General features: G+C 46.1%; 1 protein-coding gene across 29 annotated transcripts in view; it reads left to right on the forward strand.

The window, feature by feature from the left end:
- The first annotated feature begins 756 nt into the window (after positions 1-756).
- IKZF1 (IKAROS family zinc finger 1) overlaps positions 757-13,928 on the forward strand; it is a 97,427-nt gene continuing 84,255 nt past the window's right edge. For 8 of the 29 annotated variants that reach the window (XM_070264412.1, XM_001498097.6, XM_070264421.1 and 5 more), the window contains exon 1: positions 1,358-1,740. The gene's annotated coding sequence lies outside the window, so the exon portion shown is untranslated. Of the gene's footprint in view, positions 844-1,357; positions 1,741-5,511; positions 5,691-13,928 lie in introns of those variants that run through there. The other 21 variants (XM_070264409.1, XM_023639059.2, XM_023639060.2 and 18 more) reach the window with 13 other exon arrangements.

Consider the following 13,928-nt stretch of genomic DNA (forward strand, 5'->3'; position numbering starts at 1 on the left):
TGGCTAATCAGAATGATGGGTTCCTTGTAGAGTGTGAAGAGGTGCGCTGTCAGAGCCGGCATTCCTGTTGTAACTGAGACACACAGCGCCGTACACTCGCGCTTCTGGGCTCAGGGAGGGAGAGGTGCAAAGCGCGGCGGAGCAGGGCTACAGGATTGCCTTCGGTGTCACCTCCTCCCGCTGCCGCCCTTTCACACTTGGGTGGGCACACAGGCCAAGATGGAAGGCGAGATCCTAACTTCTGCCGAAAGCAAGTGGGAGGGAAGAGAGACGAGAGGTATTCCATTGGTTGTCTGGGAAAGTGAATCGCACCTTCCCTCACTTGCGGAGGATCAACTTTTCCCACCCCTCTTCGGGTGGGCACTCATAACCTGGGGTCGCAGTCAGAACCTGGGAGCCAAGTGGCCCCAATTCAAGGGAAGTGGAGCTGGGCGGGCAGTGGACGCCCCAAGACCCCGGGAAAAGTGCTTCGCGTTGTCCTGTGTCCCTCGAGTCGCCCCTGGGGGGCAAGCATGCGGGTGTCAGAACGAGCGGCCTCGGGCGCAGGGTGCCAGGGCCGGGGTACTGCGCATCCCCTTTGGTTGCCCCGCACGCGTCGCCCGCGCCGGGCCCCCAAGGGTTAAGCGCGGGTCCCGCAGCGTGGTGGTAGACCCGACCACCCGGCCCAGGACGCAGAGCGCCGGCCACCGCCTGCCGTGCGGGGCTGCGGTGCGATGCGGCGCTGGAATGAGGAAGAGCGGCGGCGAAGGGAGGGTCCGGGCGCGCAGCGCGCAGGGGTGGCGGCGGCGCGCAGAGCGGGCCCGGCGCGGGCGAGCGGGCTGCAGCCGGCGGTGACGCCAGCAGGTACGGCCCGCACTCGCCGCCGCCCCGGCGGCCGTGGGGCACTGAGGTCCAGCCCCGCGCCGCGGCAAAGTTTGTGCGCGCGACCCCGGAGTTGCGGTCGGGACGGCTCCGCGCGAGCAGGCGACCCGGTGGCGGGGGTGGCGGCGACCGCGCGCCCGGCTGTGTGCCCTGCTCCGAGTCCCGCTCCGCGCCCTGCTCTGCGCCGGAATCCATGTCCCGCTCCGCGTCCCGATCGATGTCCCGCTCCGAGTCCCGCTCCGCGGCTGGTTCCACGCCCCCCTCCCGTTCCGCTCTGTGTCCCACAGCAGCGAGCCCGACGAGGGCCCAGGCGTACGCGCGGGGCAGGGAGGCTGCGGGGCAGGTCGAGCTGGGACCGCAGTGTGTGCAATCCCAAAGTTTGTGGTGCGGCGGGCGCGCGCTCCAGCCGCCGCTGCTCTGGGCGGCCGCAGGTGGCAAAGCGCCGGCCCGAGGGGGCGCGGCGCCGAGGGGCCCAGGTGCGTGGCCCGTGGGCGGCGCTGTGCGCGCGGGGCAGCCGGCCGGCCGGGAGCAGGAAAGCCCGATCGGAGCCAGCGGGGGGTGGGGAGTGTGGCGGCGAAATGGGGAACAATGCAAGTGAGCAACTTCAGGAAGTCGTTGTGAAAGAAAGCTGGGAAGAGCTCCGCGGCCAAGTTAGCAGGGCACTCTAACAAGTGCCTGCGCGGCCCGCGCCCGGGGCGGCGACTGCAGCGACAGTGCCTGGGTCCCCGCGAAGCGCAGCCGAGCCCGGGCGGGACGCTTGGCCCCGGCGAGGCGGCCGACCCGGGCGAGCCCGGCAGGGCAGAGGGAGCCCCGGCTCCAAGGTTGCTCTTCGCGCCCGAGGATCAATCTTGGCCCCCAAAGTGCGACGCACAAATCCACGTGAGTGTTTTCAAATTGAATTTCAATAGGAAAACTTGGAGTAGCTGGTGGATTTAAAAAAAGAGAGAGAGAGAAGGAAAGAAAAGACAAGGCAGTAAGATTTGTAACCCCTGGTTTCGCTCAGGTCCGTCTCTCCTTTCTGGGGACAGTGAGAGCGTTGACTTTTGTCAAAGCTTTCGCCACTTTATGCTGTGACCACAGGTGCAGGACCAGGCTGGCAGTGGGACACTTCTGAGCCGCCCGCCGTCATATTTAAATTGATGTATACTTAACTTAGTGAGATCACGGAAGTCAGCCTTCATAAAGTCATTCATAAAGAGCTTTGTTTTCTTGTTTTTGAGATGAGAGCTTTTTGCTTATACTGTAAAACAATTTGATGGTGTCTGAACTTGCTTTCTGCAAAATAGGAATTATCCTGGTTTGTAAAATTAGTAGTACTTCTGCTGACTGCAGTTTTGGCTGTCAGGTTACGAATCTCCTCAGTAATGAGGCATCAGCTTACTTGCGACTGCATTTGAAATGTATTTTAAAAATTTGTCAGGGATCCTTGGTGATTCCTAAGGGATCTTGTGAAGGGGTGATTGTTTTGCTTCTAATTTGGAGGCGCGGAGTATGGCATCTAGAGAGCGAAAAGTGCGATGATTCCATGGGGTCTGATCAGGCACAGCCTTCAAAAGCAGTTTCCATTCTCTCCCTCCGGCTAGAGCCCGCCCAGAGTGAATTTCAAGGCAGTGTGCTTCGCTCCGGTTGCACACTCATAATTTCCCACCCTGCTCCCGACCGTGTATTTCACCTTTGAGGTGCCTTGTTTTAAACTTGGAGAGACAAACTGTGGTTGAAGAAATGTCTCCTTACTAGTCAAATCAACTTAGGTTAAAAGAGAAAAATTTATGGAAATTGAAAATATCTAATATGCATTATATTTAAACTTTCTTGGAAATTTAAATGATTTTAAGGATTGGTTCACTTTGGTTATGAGTTAAGAGGAGAGAGAAACCTACAGGAAATGGTCTGAGCCTGTTGAATTTATTTCTTTGTTTGAAGATGCTTGATGAAGCTAATAGGACTCATCTTTTACATGAGATTGTAAAAGTAATAATTTAAGTGTTATTTATATTAAATATGTCCAAATTGTTTCAGTGACAAATCAGATTATGTGGTACGTGGCTTAAAATTTAAACAGTGACAAATATCCGTGACAGGAATACTACCTGCTTACACTATAGAACATGTCGAACATGTTAAAAAATAACTAGTACACACAGATATAAATAATGATGTCCCATTTTAAAATCCTATTTGATTCTGGTTTGATCTAATGAGTCTGATTTGAAAACTTCCCATGAACAGCCATGTTTATACCTTTTTTACATGAAAAATAATGTGCTTCCTGGGCTTGAAGTCCACCAGGGATGACCACAACATTTTGTCGAGTTAGATGGTTGTGTTTTCTTCCCCTTTTGTTTCATGGTGATAGTTGAAGGCCGGAGATTTAGAAACTCCACCATGCTTGTTTGTTTAATTCATCAGTATTTTAACTGAAGTGCTACATCTTGGAAATCAGACATCCTCCCAGATTCAGGAGTGTCAGCCCATCATCCTGGTCTCACAGAATGAGCCCACGGGGCCATCAATAAAAGTGTGCCTGTGTCATGTTTGACCAACTTCGCAGTCTTCTGAGAGGATGTAAACTGTGGCTGTCCTTGAAGCCATTTCCCCTGTTGAAAAATTAAGATCGTAGCGAATTTCCTGGCCAGGAGATCTGAAGCCCAGCAGTGCTGGTGGCCACTGCGTCCTCATCCCTTGACTAGAGACTGAGAGTTTGAGGATGGTGGTTCTTTGCTCTGGGGATTTTTCTCCTTGATTTGGATTTGTGTGTTTCACGTTTGGTTAATGCAATAGCGTATTGTCAATATAGATGTCAAACTTTTGAAATTTGAGAGACCACTCGTATATACGTGCTGTCTAGTACATGCCATGCTCTGAAACGCCCCACCCCCACACGTGCACACATTATATGTATACGTCAAGATTGCGTGTGTGTTAATAGATATAAGAAATAAAGAATTCTGTGAGTGTACTCACACACACTGAGCATGCATGCAGTGTGGAGAGAGAGCCGTGGGGACAGGGTGGGAAAGAGTTTTAACATCAAACAGACCCGACCTGAGTAATAAAGCCCCTCCTTTCTGGTTTTATTTATTTCTTACCTTTTACTGAAACAAGATGGGTTTTCCTATATAATGGTGAGTTTAGGCATAAATGCTGGTAGTACTTCGGGTGTCTGGCTAATACTGTATGTGCATGCAGTGTACTTGCAGTTAACCCAGAATTTGTCAAGGATAGCACCATTTAGTGGCAATTTTCCCCTCCTCTAATCTTTGTAATTATGAAATAATTTCATTGTGAAATAAGTCTCAGTTTTTGTTGTCTTATTCTAACGGAGATTCATGTCAGTGGGTCCAGCTCACACAGAGCAAACCAAGGCCCTCTTGGGTTCTCTGGCAACCTTGCTATTTCTAAGATGACAAGCATTTTCGGGCACTGTGACTCCTAGCCACCAGTCACTGCACCTCCTGCCCTGCCCATTAACATTGCTCCCTGTCTGGTCTGATACACTTATATTTGCAGAGCCCTCAGACGTGTGTGTATAATCATTCCATTGCGTGGGAGCACACAGGAGATGGACAAGCCACAGGCAATCCATCCTTTGAGGCTTACAAGTGGAGAACGATTGATCCAGTTTACACCTTGAGATGGATCATTCTATTTTGTTCAAAAGAGGCACTTGTGCGTGTGGGATCTAGATCTTAGGAAGATCGACTTTCAGAGCATTGGCATGATACACACACGCATTGAAAATTCAGACGAGGAGGGAGATGGGAAAGGGGTTTGTCAGGGACTTCAGCACCCCAAACCAGACTATAGCAACAGTAACAAAACTGTTTTTATCGTGGTGTCGTGTCGACTAAATGCTCACACTGGTTTCTCCACGTAGACCCGTGGCGTTATTGCTGTGCTTTGAAGTTTAATGCATGACTTCACACCTCAGGTTATCTTTCTGCATCTCCTGTAATATATGCTCACGTCCTGCCACTTTCAGTGTCCTTGCTTTAGGAGGTTATGTTTGACATAGTTTTTAAATGTTTGATGATATTCTAACAAATATTTTTAAGATCTTATGAAACATTAAGAGTGAAGTGCTGCGTTATTATCAGTGAAACATAGCAAACAAAAGAAGCTTTGCAGGAAGTTTCTAAGTGGAGGAGTGGGCAGGGCCTGCCCTGCTTCGCTGTGTGTCGCTGGCGGTCACTCCTGAGAAGGGTCTGAAGGGGAAGCAGCTGAGGTCTATTCTGCAGGCAATGGCCTGATGTGTTCAGTTGACTTTCTTTTCCTTCTCATATTTTACTGTGATAAACAGGTGGATGCCATAGGTGCCTTCAGTGACCCACCTGGTGATTAACTGTTAAAAATGGTGAACACCCAGAGTCCTGGCATGGAGGCCACTGTCTTCCCCATCACAGACCTGGCCCCATTTCCCTTCTCCCATGGCCCTTTCTGCCTTTGGGGAACTCACAATTGCTGTTGACTAAAAGAGGCCCTCTTCCACCACAAGCCTGTCAAATCAGACGTCCTAATAATCTCTGAACCCATGTTGGTCAGGACCGGAAGCACAGGCTCCCTTCCTGCCTATGTTTTCCTGAGAGAAATCTATCTTCCCTCCTTTTTTGCATATTTGGCAAATGGTTCCACCTTTCTCTCCGCCCCAGTGGAGTGTGAAGGCGGTGGCAGAGGAGCCGGCCCCGCCACCCGGGCAGCAGGGTCCCTCCTAGGTGGCTGAGTTGAGGGGACTCTGTCTGGCCCAGGGTCCGAAGACCCCAATCCTCAAAGGCGGGATTTGTGTGGGAAAGGCAGCACCCCTTTGGTCTCTGGGAGGCGCAGGCTCACTGGTGAGTGCCACACAGTTTCTTTGCTGCGCTTGCATAGATGGGAATAGCCAGTGTGCCCTCTCTTCCCAGTGGCATGGTGTCTCAGCAGCGGGCGGCCTGCCCCCCAGCACCTGCCCTGCACCCCTCCTGCCGTCTGTCTTGGGGTGATGGAGAGCATCATTATGCTCCATTTGCACTCTCTGCTTTCGGGTTCTCCCATGCTCCACCTCCTGATAGCTAGTGGCGCGGGGCCATGGCTTAACGAATTGCTTAAAATGGGCCCTAATTAGTGGAAAAGTGCCTTCTTCATATTTTCTCATTCAAGTGTGCAATGGTTCATTTTTCTTCAGCAATCAGCTCACTGCTGAAAGAAATCTGACTCTCTTCCTGCGATTTTCGCGCCAAAAGTTAGCTATAATGGAGGTAGGGTTGGTGCAGGCTTCTAGCGTGTGATAAGAATGTGGGGGTGAACCCAGCATTGTTCCTTCATTCTTCCTCTCCCCTGCTTCTTTCCTTCCTTCCTTTCTTCTTCTTCTCCTTCTCCCTAGCGCTCTCTCTCTCTCTCTCTCTGTCTTCCCCCCGTCTTCCTTCTTTCTTTCACAAGTGGGGTTTTAAAGAGCCTATTGAAGAACTAAGAGCTACATAAAGTATTTTTAAATGACCTTATACTTACTAAAATAGATTTGTATGCTGCATTTTTGAGATCACATATTAAAATCACACTCTAAAGCATTTTCTGTTGTTTTGAAACTGTTTAAAACTAAACAATATGGTTTGGATTAGAGTCCTTTTCTAAAGCTAGGAGTTCTACTATGAATATTGATTCATCAGTTTTTGGTAATTTTTTGTTGTCAAATGAGATTTCACTGGCAAACTTGAAGCAAGTGAAATAGCACATAAGATACCTCTATAGACCTGATGGGAAAAATGTTGAATTTAAAATCTTTAGGAGAAATGAAAATGAGGAATTGATCTTTTATAATCTTACTTCTGAAGCACTCTGAAATGTCCTCCCATGCTTTTAATGGAAATGAGAGAGCCAGAGACCCCCTGGCGCAAGTCCCACTTTTAGCCTGAAAAAGTGACCTTTTCTTTCCGTTTGTGCTGAGTTTTGTGTAGGGCAGAACATTAAAGTGATATTCAAAGAGATCCACAGTGAAAATATTGATGAAGTGTATATCCTACTTCATTAAATTAAAATCTTACTGCTAATTATCTCAGGTTGTTAGAGATAAGTCAATTAATTACCATTTAAAAGTGATTGGAAATTGCTAATGCTTTTCTACATGTGTTTTCTCACTTCTGTCTGGAGTTGTATATGTTTCCCTGAATTTAAAGAATTTTCGATTTAATTTAGAGCAAAGAAGGCTTTTATAAAGGAAATGTAATTTGCTAAAAAAAAAAAACGCTTAAAGTAAAACATTGAAAATAAATAATTTGAACTTAAGGGCTGCAGAAAAATCTGCCTATAGTGTTTAAAGTGAATTTTCCTGTAATTTTCTATCTCATGGACATGAACATTTTCTACCCCATTACAGCCAATTTTCATAGCCCTAAAATGAGGAACTTGTAAGCTTCTGTGAGGTTCTACTGATGACACCCCCCACCCCCTGGGTTTGCATGAGCACATTGTAGGCTAGAAGTTGTGGATTACAGAATGTGCTCCACGCAATCCTGGTTGGACCTGATACTCACTAGGATATCGTATTCATATGGACCTTGTTACCTGTTCTATGGTGTTGGACATTTCATCTTCAGGATCCTTCCAGGTTTGGGTTACAGGACAACTAGTGCTGAGCTCTCTGTCTATGACAGAATTTTGTGATAGAAATTTTCTTGCTAGTTTGATCCAAATAAAGAGCCAATTCAAAATATCAAGTGATATTCTTTTCTGTAATTATGTGGTTTATTGCCCATAGCAAGCATCGTTATCAAATAATTGCTACATTTATTCTTCCTTCTACCCTTCTCAGACACAGCTGAATGTGGCTTCAGCTGAGCCATTTGAAGTTGGGGTGAACAAGGCAAATTTCCAAAGTACTGAAGTTACCAAGACATTAAATAGCTATGATTTAAGGAAGCTGATATGTGGATCCATATTCTGTATACTGTGAATGTACTTTAAAAATGTGAACACAGATGATTTTTCAGTAGTTTTTATAAAAAGTTACCTCATTTTAATTGAATATAGTTTTGTGAGTGTTGTAAACAGAACTGAGCTCAGAATGCAAGTCCTTCAGGGACAATTTCCCATTAGCCTGGAGACCATGTGGCCTTACCGTGGAGAGTCCACGCCCTTAGCACGTCTGCACTCCCTCCTCTCTGGAGCTAGGACGAAACACTCCTATTACAGGTTGGGCCAAAGCAGCCTTTTATTTTGCAGGGAATAAGGGGTAGATAGATGTCTGGGTACCAATGAATCCCATGATGTGTTTGCTCTAGCACACATTTTCTCTCTCTGTTTGTATCTAGATTTGTAGATCTTGTCTCCACAACAGCTACACAGTAGACTTATCTAAATAAAATGAAAAAAATTTACAGTACCTAGGACAATGTCCTCAGTGGGCAGATCAGCAATGGCTTTTCAGTTATTGTTAATAATATGTAGGGATGGGTTTGTAAACAACTGGACATGCCTGTGAGGATTTGCATAATTTTACTTCCTTGGAGCTAAATAAAATACAGCTTTCACCAAAGAATCTCACACAACCCCTTCTTTAACTACAAGTCCAGAGGCCTCATAGAAACCCCAGTAGTACAGGTGCATTTTTTGTAATGTTATGGGTATATAAGTGGATTTTTCTACCTTGTACATTTTTTTTTAAAGGTATGCTTTTTTTTGGTGAGGAAAATTGGCTCTGAGCTAACATCCGTTGCCAATCTTCCTCTTTTTTTTTTTCTTCCCAAAGTCCCCCAGTACATAGTTGTATATCTTAGTTGTAGGTCTTTCTAGCTCCTCTATCTGGGACGCCGCCTCAACATGGCTTGATGAGCGGTGCTAGGTCCACACCCAGGATCCGAACTGGTGAACCCTGGGTCTTCAAAGGAGAGTGCGTGAACTTAACCAGTCAGCCACAGGGCCAGCCCCTACCATGTAGTGTTTTAATTGTGAGTTTTCACATGTCCACAGGAAATGATCTACTGGTATGTTAAGATAACTTCGCTGCTAAGAAGGCAAGATAAGATACTGTATTCTTTGTGACAGCATATTGCCTTGCTGAGTAAAGAACTTAGTTAAAATTATAACTTCGCATTTATGTGTTTTTTTTACAAAAATGAAAAAAAAAACCTTGAAAAGCATGGGAACACAAACAGTGATCGTGGGCTCCTCTGTCTCTTCACTTTTTAATGATAAATGACAAGACCTCAGCACTTTAGGGAACATCTGTGTAGGTCATTATTTTGGGGCAATCTACCTTTTTCTAAGATATGGGGCTCGTTTTTATTGTACCTCGTTTTGTTGCACAGCTGCTGGCCATGCATGAAATCTTCTAAAATCGGGAAGAGGGTAGAAGAAATTGATTCTAAATTTAGATAAGTGATGAAGTGTAAAAAGCCATTTATATTTAAGGAAGCTACTTAGGAAGTGGCCTCTGATAATGGTCAAAATCAGGAAAAGTCCTATAAAAGCATGTGTGAGTTTTGAGCATGTGTGCCTCTACCCTGGTTGCTGAATAAACAGGGGTTACTGTTAGTAGTTTGGAAGCTGGTGGTTTTGTGGTGCAGGAGGTCTTTAGGAGGAAGGCCCTTCTTTCTCTGTGAGAGATGCACATGTGGGAGAGCACAGACATGGCAGGTGTGCCTGGCCAGGACGTTCTTGGGCCTCTGAAATCCAGCTCTCCGGACCTGTTGTGGGAGCAGATGTGTGAGCACAGGGAACTGTCTCCAGCTCCATTTTCTCTATTATTATTAAATTTTTAATACAATATCTCACTTTTTTTAATACTTTGCTTTGAAACAGGTGGCTCGATTACGGCATTTAAAAATATTCTCGTGATTCTGTTCCTTCTATATCAAATGTGTCTCTCCTAAGAAGGTTTTCAAACAGTAGGTTTTAGCTGTGTTTTTAAAAGGCTTCCTCAGTTCCCTCTGACTCTTCTTCTTTTGCATATCAGTTCCTGCCCCTAGAAAAAATTGCGAGGACAGAATTGCACATCTGAGCTAATTTGCCCTCAAAAGGCAGGTTCACAGGAGAACGAACCACTGGAGGAGTTTTCTGTGGCTCAGTTAAATACGCAGGGAGGGGGTGAAAGCCAAATTGGATTCCCTCTGTCCTGTTTAAATCTTGTTTTTCATTGTTATTTGCACTAGCAATACTCTGTGGAATAATCATGAAAATGTGTAGATTGGCAGCTAATTTTTGAAAAATGAAAAGAATCAGAAATGAAATAAGAGTGCTCCGAAGTTTTTATGTTCTCCCGACCTGTTTTGTCAAGTTGTTAGGAAAACCTATAAGGTCCCCCTGCCTAGACACAAAGACCCTGTAGATTGCCTCAGCTTTCTCTTACAACATTTCTTTTTTTAAGATACAGTGTAATTCACAGTGATATGATGGATTTGCAAAAATAAAATCTACCAGTGTGAAGACGAAAGGACTTTTTCTCAGCAAGAATAATGGGTTTTATTAAAGAGGTGTGTGACCTCAGGCATTTTAAATAGATTATAGGCTTGGCCCGTGTTCCCTGTGTGTACGTGCCCCCTTCAAAATAAGTGCCATTGAGCGCACAAGGAAAAAACACCAAATGTAACACTAGTGCGGCCTCACTCGTCAGGGAGAAAACAAAAAACCAGTAGCATATGTTTGACCAAATAACCAGAATTTAGCTATCTTGTAGAAGTGTTGTGATGAAGTTTGCCTTAATTGCAGAGTAACACAAAGAGCGTGCCTCTTTTCTGTTCCTTGTCTGTCACACATTTGAAATTTACGCCACGGCACGGGGCTGTGCAAGTGCTAGCAGGCAGGAGTGGTACCACCCAGTGGTCAGGGGTTCAGATCTCAGCTCTGTGTCTGTCAGACATGTGGCCTTGAGCAGGCTACTTCTTTCTTAGCCTCGGTTTTCTCATCTATAAAATGGAAATAATAATAAGGATTATGTATAATAATAATGCAGTTTGTGAGGGTTAAAGACACACATTTAGCAAAGGGGTACTGAATACTAGGTCTACCTTGGACACTGTGCCAGGCACTCAAGTGAAACAGTGGACAAGGTGGACAGCATTCACTGTCCTTTGAGGCTTAGCAGTTAAATACCAGGTGCGTAGTAGGTTGCTTCAATAAATCTAACTAATACCAGCATCCTTTCCTTTACTGTCTTTTTCTGGCATATATAAAGTACTCAAGAAATGTTAGAAAATATTACTGGACAGAAAATTCTCTGTACAGAATCAGGAAGGGGAAGGCGTTTGTTAAAAAGAAAAAAAAAAGATAGTGGACATTGTTTAAACCTCCAAGAACTAGCATTTTTAAAGCCTGTAGAAGTACTCTGTGCTCCCAGTGGATGGACTAATTTTGAGTGACCTGTAGTAGTTCATTACAGCAAGTTTGCTATACTATGTACTTAGCGGTTCTTAATAGCCATTAATTTGGGCAGCTTGAAAAGTAATCAAGTTGTGGTTCTTGACAGGTTCCTGCCTTTGAATTTTGACTTCATGAATCCAGACTCACCTTTTCAGAATTGGGGAAAAGCCTGGGTGTTTCAGAGCAAGTACTGTGAAGAGAGGAGTTCATTAGAGAGAAAGAGAGGGCGCATGGGGAGGCTAAAGGAGGTCTGAGGACCGCCACCAGCCCTTCCCACAGACAATGGCCCTTGAAGGCTTGAGTGGCTCTCTCCAAGTGCTCTTCTTCGAGTCACTTGCTCACTGGCAGGTAGAAATGAGGACACTCCTCCTGGACTCTTGCCCAGACTCCTTGCTCAGAAGCCATGACTGCCCAGGGCTATTGGATGTTCCTCCCCAGGAGACAGCCAAGTTCCAGTCCCTCGTGGGTGTGGAAGGAGGAAAGGACGGTGAGGTCAGGGAGAGTGTTTCCAAAAAGTCCCCTGTCCCCAAGGGAAGCTCTGAAGGGTTAGCATTGGCAGTAAATCCAAGTTTGTCTGGCCTGTCTGCTGGAGGCCCAGAAGTGCTCTGGGCCTGCTTTGCTCCTGTTTCTCAGTTCTTGATCCTCAATATACCCTGTTCTCTAAAGTCATTTATATGCCAGTTCCATCAAACGGAAACTGGGCAAGTCCCATTTGATCAGAAGGACCAGAGAGAGAGAAGAAGGGAGGTGAGGAGAAGGAGAGATGAAGGAGACGGAAGGAAAGACAGAGAGAGCCTTTAGACTTCCAGATGAGTGACCAGTCCCGAGTAGGAGAGGAGGGTGAGTTGTGGTTATGACAACAGGCTGTGCCCTCCGAGAGGGACAGCCATCGACACCCTCTGTCATGTTGGCCTTCTCTTATCTGTGCATCTATTTCCCCTTGTGCAAGATTCAGAACTGCTCGCTCCAAAGAAACAATAAAAGCATTCATGTTTATAAGAACTGCTCAGGTGACAGTTATTTACTGATATTGGTGTACTTACTACTATCAATATGTTGAGCTCTGACCTAAAATTGTTTGGGTTTCCCAAGCAGAATAGAAAAATCACAGTATGTTTCTGTGAAATAATTATCCTCTTTGGCGTCTCCCTTTACAGGCCTACTGGTCTTGGCTTTCATTTAGGTGAAGGCTTGTGAAAACAGGTTATTAATTCCCTTTTGTGATGAACTCCTCTTATTGATTATAAACTCCCTTGTCGCTGAGACCATCCCAAGCCTGAATTCCATTGTCTGCTTGACCCTGGGCACTGCTTCCACGTGGGAGAAGAGGGCTCAGTAAGCACTGTCTAAAAATAAATACAGAGCATGGTCGTGCGTGTATTGAAGGGGGATAGGATGGTATTTTGCTACCCCTTTCAAGACCCCCAGGGCTGCCCAGTCTTGGAGGGGGTGGCATTTCCTCTCCCTCAAACAGCTTCCCGTCGTTGCATTATTCCTTTGGTCTTTGCCTAAAACCAAAGTCACTTTTACAAAAAAGTCACTAATTTTTCATCCCAAGAGATGCAAATCTGGAGTTTGGGCAAGTTTGAGGGAGCTTGGCAAGTAACCCCCAGTGTATGTCAGACAAGAATTCGCAGGGCCCCGTGCAGACTGGAAACGTAGGCCCTGTTCCTAAATTATGAAGAATGTTGTCACCAAACATTAGTCCAAGCAAGGAGGTCCCTCTGTGCACTCCCACTCCCCACACAGGCCGCACCCCTGCAGCAGCCCTGATGTCAGGGGAGGGCTGTTGAGAGTGCGTATGAAAATCTAAGTGAGGCTGATTACCTAACAAAGTTCCATGGGGTGGGGGTACGGGTGGGGGTGGGAGGTGGTTATAGGCGTCTAGTGAAAATGGAAACAGGCCTGTTGACACAAATCCAGAGTCCTCTGGCTCCGTGTGGTCAGCTCTGTAACATGCCCATTGTCCTGAGTGTGCAGATGGCTGCTGAAGCAGGACTGGTTCCAGGAAGGTGCCCTCACCCTCGCTCCCTCGGGACACACTAGACACACGGGCTTGCATTTGTGAGATGACTGCCCAGGGCTAGCCACCACCCGCCCCCAGGCCCCGCCCCAGCAGAGCCTACTCTGGGCATTAGCCACGGGCCCAATCAGCTTTCTACTTTGTGACACGTTCTCACATCTCCCTCCCTGAACAGACTGATGCATGAAGGGGACGCAGTGTTGATGGATTCTCCCCACGCAGCAAACCCAGAAGGTACCCCCATGGCATGCCGGAAGGTACCTTCTCTGGGACTGCTTAGATGGGAGCCATCAGCTGGCCTTAGGAAACAATATTTTTTCTTTTAATTGGAGATAACTTGAGGAGACAAGAGGGTAATGGTTAGAACACTTCCTACAACTGAGTAGTGTATAGTTATTAAAACACGGATGTTGATGTATATTTGTAAAATAAAAAGATACATGTAGTATTAAATGGAAAAATATTTTACAACAGTTTATTTGGAATACGTTTAGTATCCTATTTTTTAAAAAGCTCTGTGTGTGTGGATATAACCACATACACCCACAGCAGTACCCACACGGAAAAAATTTAGTAGTCCTAAGTGGTGAAAAGTATGGACATCTTCTTGCCTTTATAAAAAAAGTTGTAAAAATGTATCACTTGTAATCGAAAAAGCTCAAAGTCAACATTATAAAATTTTTGTTTTAGAGTAGTACTTGGTGCAACAAGATTCGAC

The sequence above is a fragment of the Equus caballus genome, chromosome 4, assembly GCF_041296265.1.
Source record: "Equus caballus isolate H_3958 breed thoroughbred chromosome 4, TB-T2T, whole genome shotgun sequence".
Lineage (NCBI taxonomy): Eukaryota > Metazoa > Chordata > Mammalia > Perissodactyla > Equidae > Equus > Equus caballus.